This window comes from Pteropus alecto, unplaced genomic scaffold (assembly GCF_000325575.1).
Source record: "Pteropus alecto unplaced genomic scaffold, ASM32557v1 scaffold8, whole genome shotgun sequence".
Lineage (NCBI taxonomy): Eukaryota > Metazoa > Chordata > Mammalia > Chiroptera > Pteropodidae > Pteropus > Pteropus alecto.
In genome coordinates, this window is record NW_006494609.1 from 12,757,218 (window position 1) to 12,769,859 (window position 12,642).

The window sequence follows — 12,642 nt, forward strand, 5'->3', positions numbered from 1 at the left end:
AAAAACTTAGAAAGAAAAAATACAGGTATATGCCAACTGTAATTGAAAAAAATTTTAATCATTTAAAAAATAAAAAGATTGGGGGGAAAAAGAGAAAAGACAGGAACATATTTAAAGCGCCTTCGAATTATTTTTAAAACATACGAATCTCTGTGAAGATACTTTGTAAACTCTGAAGCGCAGTGACAGGTCATGGGGTTTTAATTACTGTTCATTGAACAAATAGTGAGATTTTTCTGTGTGTCAAGCACTGTTTTGAGATTATTCATAATAAATGCATGCGAGTTAGCATGGCGGAGGTCAAACTGAGTCGGTGGTTGCCTGGGAGACCTAGAGTGAAGGAGCACCCCAAAAGGTTTGAAGGTTATCCCCCAACTCTGCTGCTACAGCATCGTGACACCATCATGACTCAGGGACACAGTGGCCAGTGCACAATTTTAAATTCAGGCCTAGGGCTGGAATTCCAACTCCCTATTAATTAGATATTTGACCTAGTCGAGTCACTAAAAGGTCATTGATAATAATGTACCTGGAAGGATCCCTAAAAGTTTCATGACAGTATGTGTAAAGTCCCTGGCCCACAGTCGGGGGCACTAGAAACAGAAACTTTTATTACTTAGGAGCCATACCGGTATCATAGGGCTGCTGTAATAAAGTAGCACAAATTGTGTGGTTTCAAACCACAGAAATTTATTGTTCATAGTTCTGGACACTTAGAAGTCCAAGCAAGGCTGGCCCCTTCTGAGAGCTGTGACAGAGAATCCGTTCCATTCCTCTCCTAGCTTCTGGTGCTGTGTGGCAGTCCTTGGTGTTCCTTGGCTTGTAGAAGTGTCACTGCAGTCTCTGCCTCCATCTTCACGTGGCATTTCCCTGTGCCTCTGTCTCTTCACACGGCCATCTTCCCTCTGTGTCTCTCTCTCTCCTTCTTATAAGGACACCAGTCTTATTGGATTAAGGGCACAGCCCACTCTAATATGACCTTATCTTAACTAATTACATCTGCAAAGACCCTGTTTCCAAATAAGGTCATATTCTGAGGTCCTTGGAGTTAGAACTTGTTTTGTTTTTTTTGTTTTTTTTTTTTTTTGGCAGGGGCGGGGGTGGAGGACCATAACAGGAACTTAAGTTCAGCTTCTTGTTCCAGTCTACCACATACCAGCCAAGTGACCTTGAATGAGGCACTGCCTCTGATCTTTAGTATCTTCATTTATAAATGGAGATAATAACAATTACCTCATAGAATTGCCCTAAGACTCAAGGGAGACTACAGGCAAGAGTGCTCTGTGAACTGTAGAGCACTGTGTAATTGGAATTAACCGTAAGCGTTTCTCTGCTATCTTCTCTGGTATGTTTCCTTGGATGCCTGTTCTAATCCTAGCAGTCAGCTCCCACGGCTCCTGCAACCATCGGATGCACTGCAGTTCCTAGCTTGCCTTCGACAATCCCAAATAGGACATTTTGTTAATCATTCATTCTCTTAACTCTGAACTAAATTATGCCTACGAATGATTGGGTCCCTGGCAATTGAGTTACCTGACAATTTCTCTGGAAGCCCCAGAGCTAACCTAATGCAACGTGACAGCTCTTTCCCATAGCACATTCTCGAAATGCAATTATTCTGAATAAGAAGACATTCATCAGGAGTCACACCTGGAGTGCACCAGGCCTGTTCAGCATCCATATGGAAAGATGAGGCCTCAGCAGTGAGGGCCCAGAGGGCAGCCAGCCTGCCTGTCAATCATCTTTCTTAGGCTCCAAATGGAGCAAGATTAACGTGTACCTGGTTCTGTCACCTTTTTGAGAATTAGGGATTTAGCTAGCCCTCAAATAATGAAATCCACTATTAGACATCAACTGGAGGGGGTAGATTGTATTTTGAGTCCAAGAAAACAATTTTAAAAGAAATAGGGCTTTGACACTTTCACAGACCAGGCACATTAAGGCATCCGAAATAGCCTTCACTCAAGTTCTTTATTCCACAGAGAATATTGCATATTCCTAGTGTCCTTTCAGTGAATGATTTAAAAGAAACAAGAGCACAAAGGCATTCAGTGCATTCCCATGTGGTTCTATACTGGAAAATGTAACTTCTTTTTTTTTCTATTTCCACATGATGCTTTTCATCATAAGCTATTACCCACCCCCTCAAGTACCCCTAAGGTTACCATTTGACTTAACTGTCTTACTCCTATGTATATGCCCAAGAGAAATGAAAACCAATGTCCATAGAAAACTTGTGCACAAACATTAATAGCAGCCAAGGAATGGAATAGCTGTGTCAAATGGTGTGTTTCTTTCCCTGGCGTAGGGTAGCTTCCTCTCACGCATGTGCAGATTAGTACTCAACCAGCTGCACACGGGGACGTTGCTTTAGATCTCTGGAGTTTTCTATTTCCCCCCTCTCCGAATTCTAGCCATACTGGCATTTCCTAAAGTCTCATCCCCGTCCTTCACTCAGAAAGACCGTCCGGCTGTGTTTGGTTTCCTCCTTCCGGTACTCCAACCCAGAAACTGCATCTAGACAGCAAACTGAGTCTTCACGGGGCTCACCTCCTTTGTTTCCCTTCTCTCGGAGATCAAAGACCAGTGCTGCCTGGTGCCAGCCTCACAAATCATTAAATCTTATATTTTATCTGCTTTTTTTGGTTGCTTGAGCTGGGAGGGTCAATTTGATCTGTCATCCCATCATGACCAGACATAGGAGTCCAGCTTTGCCAGCTTTCGAACTTTATGGAAACAGATCTACATACAGCATGGTCTTTAGTCTCTGGCTTCTTTCATTCAAGATCATATCTGTGGGTACCAGCCATGCGCTTTCAAGTAGCATTCACTCCTTCATTTTCACTGTTGTTTTGCATTCACTATTCAACAAATATTTAATGGTTTTTTGCCATGTGTGCCAGGAACTGTGCCGAGTTCTAAGAATACAAGTTTTATTATGATAAGTGTGATCCTCACTCACAAGAAATGTATAATCTAGTGCAGGATTCAACAAACTGTAGCTCATGGGTTTAACTCAGCCTGCTATCTGTTTTTTTTTTTTTTAATAAAATTTTATTGGACAGTCATACTATTCATTTACGTATCATCTATGGCTGCTTTCATGATACAATGATAGAATAGTTGTGACAGAAACCATATAGCTTACAAAGCTCAAGATATTTGCTATCTGGCTCTTTATAGAATATTTTTGCTGATTCCTTGTCTAGCAGATGATATTAGTAGCTTTTCACTATCACAGAGTACCGTATGGACGCAGACTCAGAGAGGCTAAATGACTTACCTAAACTAGCAATTTAAACCCAGATCTGTCCAGTGGTATGCTGGTAAACACTTAACAAGAGGCTTCTCCACCACCCCACCCCACCCCACCCCCCAAAAAGAGAGATACGCATATTATACATTATACCTTTATCATAAATTATAAAGGATAGAACACCACATTTTACCAATAATAATAAAACATATAATATGCTTTTTACAGCTTTCTACAGCTCTGTGGCTATACTAAAAACACCACTGAGTCTAGGGTAGAGGGAGTGAGGAGTGACAATGGGGAAAAACTACAAATAAGCATGTGGTTTCTTTCGGAGCCATTGAAAATGTTCCAAAATTAGATCGTGGCGATGGTTGCGTCACTCTGTAGATATACTAAAAACACCACTGAACTGAAGAGCTTAATATAGGCCATCTACTTCCTGTCGCCATGGATTTACCTATTCTGGACATTTCACGGAAATGGAATCTAACAACATATGGTCTTTTGTGGCTGACAATATGCCTAACCGTGAATCCCGTATGAGCGATTGATTCTCACAGAACACTTTCCTTTATTTCTGCTGAACTCTTCTATCAATAGACAAGCAACGGTTGCAACTGATGATGGAATGTATTGCAACAGGGTAATGACATTTTCATTTATATTCAGGAGTAAAGAGTGAAACAACGAAGATGTACATCAGAACTTTAGTCACTCATCAGTGACACGGGCAACTTCTTTGCCGACTAGCGTAATATTTTTTGAATACTGAAAGAATATTTTCTCAATATTTTATGGCATTCACAATGTAACAGCCATAAACACAACACTCTTTTTAAAGTTTAATCTTGATTTCTAACATTTTCTTCATCATTTTTTAAATCTAGACCAGGGATCAGCAAACTTTTTATTAAAGGGACACACGGGAAATATTTGAAGCTTCTGGGCCACACAGTTTCAGTTGGATCCACTCATCTCTCACATTGTGGCATGAAAGCTATCATACCATTGTGTAAATAAATGAACGGGACTGTATTCTAGTAACACTTAATTTACAAAAACAGATTGCAGGCCCACGGGCTCTGGTTTGCCTACCCCCTAGTCCAGACAATGAACAAAATAAATAAAAGACCTAACCTATAGTCTTTTTACCAATTTCTAGGATGTCAATACTCCCTCCATTCCCACCAGGATTCAAGCTGCCAATAATGGCATCCCTGGATGCAAAGTTAGGAAGAGATGTATAGTAGTAGGAGGGTGGCATGGTGTTCTTCTAATAAAAAGATAGAATAATGAAGTAGCAAACGCATAATACTTAACACATGAGATCCATGGAATACATGAGGCATCTTCTATCTTCCTGAATTATTACTAATGGTCTTTTCCCTGGCCATTTTCTCTAAAGATAAATTATAAAAGAAAGAAAACTTTCATATATTTTCATCAGGCTAATACACATTTTGGTTGTAGAATACTGATTAATATTTTAAGTGGCTGAAGGTATTATATTTTCTCATAAAATAATGAACATTGAATAAATGGCCTAAATAGATTTCAAAGAAAGAAAGTTTCTAATGAACACATGAATAAACTTTATTCCAGCAACTGATTCCTTTCTGCAATCTAAATGGAACTATTAGTTCATAATAATAGAGCGCATGAATTTCTCTAATTTACTTGAGGTTACATTAAAATTCAGTGACAACTAAAATATCCAGACCAAATATCTCAATAATTCAACAATATAGTTTAAAATTATAATCTATACTACTAAAATATTATAACATGTGTTTATAATGTAGACATAACATTACTTGATTTAAATTGATTGACTTATTGACAAGAAGTTGGTGGGCACCTACACTCTGCTGAGTAATGCGAAGGACACAGGATGAATAACGCTCCTTCATACTCCCCTCAATTCATCCTTCATACTACCAGGTCGCTATCCCTAAAATACAATTTTTATAACATCGCTTTCATGTTCAAAAACTTGAATGGCTTTGTATTTCAATAAAATACAAACTTCTTTTCCTGTCATGCAAAGGGCTCAACAGTGAAGCTTCTTCTTCACCCTCTCTCCCCTGTACGCATTTTGACTCCTTTTCGCCCTGTAAATGTATCTTTGGAATCGGGACCACCACCCTTTTGCACATGGTACTGTCCTGGCGTGGAATATTCTACAACAAAGAATCCCCCTTACCTTTCTAAGTCAAAGCTTTAGTCACTCTTCTCATCTCACCTCTCTCTAGCTTTTGACTTCCTATCACTTGATCCTTACCGTAACCTGTACAATGTGTGGGAGAACGAATATGCGCTATCAACTATGTCAACTGTGTTCGTCAGGACTCTGTTAGAAATTCAACTCAAGAGAGCTTTGACTGCCCCCCGCCCTCCCCAAAAAAGGATATTTGTTGAAAGAATACGGGGCAGGGGGTAACCTACATTATTTAAAAATCGAACAATCAAATGGCAAGAGCAGAGGTACAGTTGAAATTTAAGAGCAATTGAAACTGAGCACTTCCTGGACTCTGCGTCTTGCCTTACTTCTCGTGGGTTGGCTTTGTTTCCTTTCAAAACAGAGGTCTTCCACGTGGCAGGAAGTAGGGCACCCAACCTTTGCAGAATCTCATGTAGCAATTCCTCCTTCTCCCAGACGAGAAAGCTTATCCTTTTATACTTCCATTTAGAAAGCCACAAGGGAAAGATTCAGATTGGCTTGACGTAGTTCAGGTACCCATTTCTGAATCACTCAGCTGTAGGTAAGAGGCAGTGTTATTTAACACATATGTGCCTATTGAGAAGCCAATTCCAATATATCAAGGGCTGCTCCCAGAGTAAAAGAAATATTTATGAATAAGACAGTAATCCCAAAAGGTGTCTTGAACACTCCACACCTTGACTTCCAGTGTTAAGTGAATGTGGGTACATACATGTGTACACACACACACACACACACACACTTGAACACTCCACACCTTGACTTCCCAGTGTTAAGTGAATGTGGGTACATACGTGTGTACACACGCGTCTTGCTTTCAGGGCCATTACCTGTGATACCTTTTGTCAGCTCCCTCAGACCTAGTCCTCTGGGGTAAGGGTTTCAGATTCCCAAAGAGCATAGCTACTACTGCACTCCTGTTCTCTCAGTCTCGGAACCCCTACTCCTATAGGGAGTCACATTTTTCACTGTAAGGGCTACTTTCCCAGAGGGAATAAAATCGAAAGTTGAAAAGCAGATAAGCCAGCTGCAGGGGTGGCACTGGAACGCTAGGAGGGTATACATTCATTTTCTACTGCTGCTGTGACAAATGACCACCAATGTCATAACCTAAAGAAGCACAAATGTATTATGTCACAGTTACATAAATAAAATAGGCATGTCTAGTTTCTCTGCTCCTGGATGTCAAAGCCAAAATCAAAGTGTTGGCCAGCCTCAGCTCTTCTGCAAAGGCTCTGGGAGAAAATGTGCTTTCAAGCCAATTCAGGTTGTTGGAAGAATTCAGTTCATTTTGGTTGTTGGACTGAGGTCCTTGTATCCTTGGTGGCTATCAGCCAGATGATCTCAGCTTCTAAAGCCTGAAGCGTGGTTCTCTACATCTTTAAGGCCAATAACAGTGAGTAAAAATGCTTCTCATGCTTCAGATCCTTCTGTCTCCTCCTTCTGCCACATTCTTCTATCTCCAGCTGGAGAAAGTTCACTGCTTTTTAAAGGCTCGTGTGGTTAGATTAGGCCCACCTGAATAATCCAGGATAATCTCCCTATTTTAAGGTCAGTAACTTTAATTATAGCTGCAAAGTTCCCTTTACCATGTAATGTAACATATTCACAGAATCCAGGGATCCATGCATGGACATCTTTGGGGACCATTCTGCTTACCATGGGAGACACTAAAGCCAGGTCACAGCCAAATGCCAAGAGGGTAGCGGTTGAAACCCAACTGATGCCACTTCCACGTGGGACTTTTGTTTTGGTTGTTGTTTTCCAATAAACTCAGTAAATGCTATGAATGAATTTGTTAATTTTGACATACTCTTTCTGATTTTATATAAATTTATGATATACACATAGAATATATTTATGTATATATATATTCAAAATCTTGGAGCTGCATATTTAGACCATTCAATTTATGAGAAATATCACAGAACCTAGTTAGCAAAGCCAGTCCTCCTTATCAAATCAATCAATCAAATCAGACTTACTCTCGGGGGAAAAAAACCTCCAACTTAATTTTTTATCCAAATAAATTATCAAATCCACCGAAAAAGACCTGAATCACAATGGTAAGTTTATAATTCCATAAAATAAATTACTAAAAGATTCAAATGATACAGATCTAATATCATTAACTTATGGCTTTTCGTAAGTTATGAAATCAAGCATAAATCTGTCTGCCGTTTTTCATTATTTAACTTGTAATAGCTCAGAATGTAGCGTGCGGTTAAAATTATGAGGTCTTTATGAAGGGGTGCCTAGGTTAGAACGCAAGGTGTTATTCTGCCAGGTGGGGTGTGCCTGTGTGCACTAAATGCAGATGTTTGGCTTTGGAGCATGTCACCGAGGGAATTACCTTGATACAACAGTAGCTTCCAACTACGCCCTCAGGCAGCTGTCTCGAATACTTGAATCACACACTTATTTAATCAATTTAAAGCACAGTGAGAGAAGCAAGGGAAAGAAATGAAGTTGGCCAACCCATTCAGGATGAGATACAAGTAGACGGAACCAGGCTATATTCCCCACTGACAGTGGGGTTATGAAAACCGAAGCTGAGGTTTAAACAGAGGGCTCTGCAGACAGAAAACACCTGAGGCCAATCTGAACACTAGCTCTGTCCAAAAGACTGAGACAAGGATGCCTGGGCACAGCGACAGCCTGGCAATTAGTCTGCTCAGTAGCTCTGGGCCTCGCCTGAGCGTCTTGGACAGAGCACATGTGGGAGCATACAGGGAACCTCTAATGGATGGTCAATTGAAGGGTTCCCAGAAATGGCAGCATCTTCCTTTAGGACTTGGTCTTTCCATGGCCTCATATCTGTAAGTGACATTCTTTTGTCTGTTAAATCACACGTTTTATTTATTCTAGCCTCCACATGTCTTATAGGTTATTACTGTCTATATTTAACACTCGAGAATTCTGCCTGTCTCATAGGCTGTTTGCCCGTTATCTATCCCAAACATGCCCTATCAATTTTACCTGCATCTCATAAACTACTAGCTCCTTCACTATGCTTCACACTTCTTGTGAGTTTCACCCATCCCATTTGTTTACAGAAGAACTGAATATTCTCAAATAATATAAGAAACACATTAGAGGAAAAATCAAGAATAGTGTGAGAGGTTAAAAAAATAGCACCATTAATTTCATTAGACTTTATAATCAAACATGTTTTCTATAAACAAAGTTAAATACAAAAGTCTATGTGGTTCATCCACTTTCCATCCTGCTTTCATCATCATGTTTCTATTTTATATCAGGAGGTGGGCAAAATTAAATATTTTATAAGGTGAAATAAGATGAGCATTTTCTAAGTATGTATTTACTGTTATGATTATAATGCAAATTTAAACTAAAAGAAATCACCCAATAAAAGTTTATCTGCGGGCTTTATCTGAAGTAACTTGCAAATTGGATAGCTCCTGAAAATATTCTAGTTATATTTTTAATATTAATCATCGCTAACCTATTTTACTGGAGCTGCTCGAAGGTGCTTTTCTCTCCAGCTAATGATTTATCCTAGGAATAAGCATTGAGAACAACTAAGAAGGATCATTCCTGTGAAACATGTTGGCAGGGAGGGTGCCAAGGGGGAAAGTCAGTTTTAGTTTTAATTATTTCCTATTAATACTCTCTTTACTTCATCAAACTCTCAAGAGCTATGCATTTCTTGAGAACAGTGAGGGATAAAAGAGTAGGTCATTGAATGAGAGTCGGGTCCATGGTCTACAGTTACTACTTTTCTGATTTCAGAGCACACCAAACAAGGGCCATAATACCCCCATTTTCAATGTCATGCTTCGCCTTTAACAGAAACATACACAAGATAGAAAAGGAAAGGAAGATTTGGGGGGCGGGGGGAGGTCCTTGATTTCATCAACTAAAAGATTCTTCTCTCAAGTCAATATTTCAACTAGACTGTGCCTCGGGGTAGGTTTATAACTCAGAGCAACTGGCCACAGTAAGGACTGGGAATGTAAAGTGCTTTCCTTTCTTAGATGCCAGTAAAGAGAACCCCAGGGGTCTGCATACCCCAGTTTAAAGGCACTGGTCTATACAACACAATTCATTTGATAATCGCTACCGACACTATCATCATAAAATGTTAATCATATGACATTTTAAGAATCTTAAGTTCGAGAACCACTTCTTATACTCCATCCTCCACCGTGCTGCACATGTAACATGGGCTCAGTAATACCTATTTGTTGTTCACCAAATCATTCATTCATTCATTCATTCATGTATGCATTTGTCAACAACCTGTAATGTATCAGATGCTAGTACAATTAAGTCAAAGAGTACTTGCTGTCACTCTGTGACAGGTGACAGGAACTGTACTAGACACGAGAGATAAATAATGAATAAAACTGTGTCCATGAGAAGTTAGACTAGAACTTGCTCTATATATTCCTAAACTCCTGCGTCCTCTTTATTTAAAAATCTCTTTCTTACCTTCCTACCACTTCTATGCTTTCTATACATGAGTTGAAGAGAAGTAAATGTGAAACCACTCTCAGCTTTCAGGATGCAGAAAAAGCAGCGATGGGCCAGATTCAGCCCACGGGCTATAATTTGGTGAACCCTGACTAAATAAAAGTAGAAAGAGAAAGAAAACCGAGAAACAATTTTCCCCAGCAATAATTACATGTATGCGCTGACAAAACATGACTAGTTTGGCAACATTGTCTGAAAGGAAAGAATATAGTTGTGGTTTTTGGTTTACTAGCCAAGAAACTGTTTATTAAGGACATCATTTTTGAGCCATCTGTGAAGGTCAGAGTTTGCATAAGAAAGTGGGACAAGGTAAATAAATAGGGTGATGAGTCCTTTGATTGTCAGGATTTGTTTAAACCTCCACCACAACCAGGCCCATGTCTCTTAAGAGTTTGGTTAAAGAATGGCTACCACGAAGGTGACTGTCACACAAAATGGTCTGGCTTAAAATTGGTTTAAAATTCTTTCTCCTTCTCTTATGTGACAGTATGTCAGAAAGGATTGTTTCTAATTGATTCTTTCGGTATGAAAACACGCACATGTCTGAAAAACATGCCGTTATTGGCTACATCTTGATTTTTTGGGTTTTAGGCATTATCTACTGGCTTCCTGATATGAAAAATAAGTCTCTTCTTTCCTTTCCCTCCTCCCATCAACCCTTGCATATCTTCCTTCCCCATCTCCTTTTGCTCAACACGGTTATATCAGGGCTTATAAAATTATGATTATGTGTTATTTATACGTGAGACAGGAAGTAGACTACAACTTTTCCTTTTCTAAAACACATTTTACTTGTATTTCATGGCGTAAATTAGGGTCCTCCCTCGCCCCTTAGTTTGTGTTCTTTTTAGTAATTCAAATGCGACTTTTTCAGCAGGGCCTTATGTACTCGGGTAAGACGTGTTCACACCAGATATGCCATCGGTTCATCTTACTGCGGAAGGCTCTCCCAGAACCAGCAAGCCTGCCCTGTGTGAACTGGTGACCCCTTATGCTCGCCGAACTCCATTTATCTTGGGGATTTTTTATGCTTCGCTGCCATGTTACATCCCCCAATTCCGATTTACGTGTGTATTAGAGTGGGAAACGCTAGCTGACACAAACCTCAACACTCGATGGTTTTACACAACATGCGCCTACTTCCATGTTTGTCACAGACTGTTGTGGCCATGGATACAAGGCATGGCTTTCCATATCTTAACTATGCTATTTATAAGAAAGGCCTCCAAAGTTGCCTAACGAAGGGGAAGAGAGAGCTGGAGGATTGTGTAAGGCATTGTTAAGGGCCAGGCCTGGAAATGGTTTACATTACCTCTGCCCACCTCCCATTGGTCAGAACCCAGTCATAAGACCCCCAACCGAGCAAGGGGGATGGAGGCATGTCGTCTTCCTGTGTGCCAGGAAGAAGAAATGGTGTGAGGAACACCTAGCATCATGTCTGCCAAGTTTGCCCATCTAAACGCTAAACCATTTTATTTTTCTTCCAATGTGTAGACAGAAGACAACCCAAAGCAATAATCTATTGGCCTCTTGGCCTGGCAACTATGAACAGCAGACTTCAGGTGATCGCTGCCTCATGGCAATGCTGAAACCCTCCTGGGCACTGGGAAGACTCCCGACCATGGGGGCAGGGGAAGCTCCTGGACTGGGCCCTGATTCTGCCTCTGGAAAGGACTCTGTGGCCCTTTGCTCTCTGGAAACTGATCTTCACGCCCCTTGAACACATCTGACCTGGGTGTTGGCAGCCATGTCCCTTTGGGAGGGAGGTTTATAGTGCCTTTGAAATCTCTTTTCTGGCTATGGATGTTGGGCTGTAGGGTCGTTTTAGTTCACAAACTGAAGGGGGTTTTTTTGTTTGTTTTGTGATCAAATTGGTGATTTTTTTGACAATACAATTTTGTCAGAAGCTTATGTTTCCGGTATATCCTCTTTTAATCAGATTAATATGCAATGACCATACCTAAGGTTCTTTTCTAAACATAGTCCGCCTTCTACATATAGACTGCTTTCATTGTCTCTTCTTCCTTCCACATCCTCCTCCCAATTTAACGGCAATCACTCTGAGGCTATGAGGCTTGAATGGAACCATCACACCCAAGGCACTTTATCTAACTGAGAAATTTTACTGTAAGTTTATATCTCTTACCCTTTGTGCTTTACAAGAAGATGGCCTTCTGGGCCCAAATTTCTATATCTTTTTCTATTCCCTTCTATTTCCCCTTGCAGACCAGTCAATTATTTCCTAAGGCTATCTCTTTTTCATAATAACTTGTCAAATGAATCCCAGAGTGGCCAACACCCACCAACACTAATTTTTTAAAAACAGTTAGTGCTCCTGGCTCCAACATCACAGCAAGTGATAGTTTTATCAAATTTTTTTGCCACTGCATAACTTGGGTTCCCATCTCACTGATTTCTGGTACCAGTACCTTTGTTGCCCATCACTTTGTGGCATTTGCTTACTGGCTACTTTTCTGTTATATCTGCACCCACTTTCTATGACTGTGAGAAAGCAACACTAGTTGCCACAGCAGACAAACTTAAATCTCAGTGACTCAACGATTCTTTCGTTGTCGCTCACGTCACAGTGTGGTAAAAGTGAGGTGGCTATCCATCTCCATAGAAAGCCATCTGGAACATAAGACCTCAAAGGGAACATGGAAGG